Below are 1,837 nucleotides of genomic sequence, written 5' to 3' on the forward strand. Positions count from 1 at the left end.
TATTATTATTATTATTTTTATTTTTATTATTGTGCTCAATGCATTATATTGAGTGTTTCAGACATTGCAAGAAAAGTGAATTTGCTTATGATTTAATATTCAATGCACAATTTCGAGTATTTATCATCACATTGTTAAATTGGTTTCGGTTATGATTAATATGTCCAATACGTTTTATCGAGTATTTCATCAAACGATCAATTTGCGCATGATTAATTTCTATCGTCATGCTTGAGAGCCGTCAATGCAACAGGTTGTATTAGATTATGCGTTTCAAGTAGCGGGTATTCCCTGATCAGACACAGAATAACAAAATTGATTTCTACTTTTTTAATAATGACATTGTGAAATATGACGTAAATAGTTACGCAAATTGTGAAATGTACTGAATCATACGGTAATATTATCTAGGATCCATCAAAGACAAAATTACGATTTTCCAAGAAAAAAAACAACAAAAAGCAAAAAACAACAACTGAAAGTCGACATATTTATACATGTTCAAAGGAACTTTTGCATACTACAAATTGCTATTTTTGATGAATAAGAATTACATAACTTAACATTTTGTTTCAGTTATAAGGCTTATATTGTACAAGCTTGGTTTAGCTTTCAGAGAGCATGCCGTTCTGTTGTGCTACGATCGCATGATTTCTTTACTTGCTTACTCAGCGACTATTTCCGTGCTTTGAGCAGATCTCAAACATCATTTCTATATTATATTCTAAGCATTAATATATTATATTATGCTTGAAAGGTTGCAGTGAAAAAAAAAACTCGACAGAAAGCAAACCCTAAAAATATCAACAGTTTATCTTTATACCACCATATCGTAATAGAACAGTTTCTATAAGGCTTCTTTAAAAAAAAAAAAAACTTCAAAAATACCAAAATTCATCTTCATATTTTTATACAGGTGTCTCAATATTCATGTAGGCCTGCAGTTGGAAAAAAAATCTTAGAACGTACCAACACTCCATCAGTTTACTTCTACATTTATGGAAGACTACAGTGCAAATTTATCTCAGATGTTGTGTTCATTAATTAATTGTCCGAACTTATGACCTTTTCCTCTACAATCTGAAAGAATGAAGTCAATCAGACAATATTTGACAAAATATGGTAACTAGAGTACTGAAGAACGGAGACATGAACATGAAAAAAAGGGCTTTGAATTTGAGCAATACGTTTACATCAAACCACACACCCTTTAGAAATTAATACAAATATACCACATAATATAGTCAAGTAAAGTTGTTTAGGTATATATGGAAAAAGACTAAAAAGATAAAACTTTAAGAGTTACGAAGAAACATCCACCAGAGAAAAGGTTTTTTTTTTCTTTTTCCTGCCTCATAACACGAAAATAACCTTGGGCACATTCCGATCTGGTCATAATTGGCGCCGACGTAAATATGTCAATATCTCTCCATTTAAAAATAATTCTGTTTTGGCATCAGAATGATATTTTGGTAACTTTTAATAAATCTAAAGAACGCAGTGGATAGATAGAGGGATTAATGAGACATTCTCGTGAGAGTCCTGTGATACACAGAAGGCTCATTGATCAGCAGCACGGAATGTTCTGTTACACATACGCCACTTTCAAGAAACAATAAACCAAAGCCTGAGATCCCCCACAGAGCCCAAAATAGAGCTGTATAATCCATCACAGTCCAGGCAACGTCCAGCTGACTTTATCAAAAGGAGACAATTAAGTATACCAAACAGAGAGGTAGTCTTTTGTGACAGTCACGTAGATTCACTCTCAGACAGATGGTTTATAGACACAGACCAGCCGAAGTGGTGTGGTCTAACTCTCATACTCTATATTATC

The sequence above is a fragment of the Aplysia californica genome, unplaced genomic scaffold (assembly GCF_000002075.1).
Source record: "Aplysia californica isolate F4 #8 unplaced genomic scaffold, AplCal3.0 scaffold00233, whole genome shotgun sequence".
Lineage (NCBI taxonomy): Eukaryota > Metazoa > Mollusca > Gastropoda > Aplysiida > Aplysiidae > Aplysia > Aplysia californica.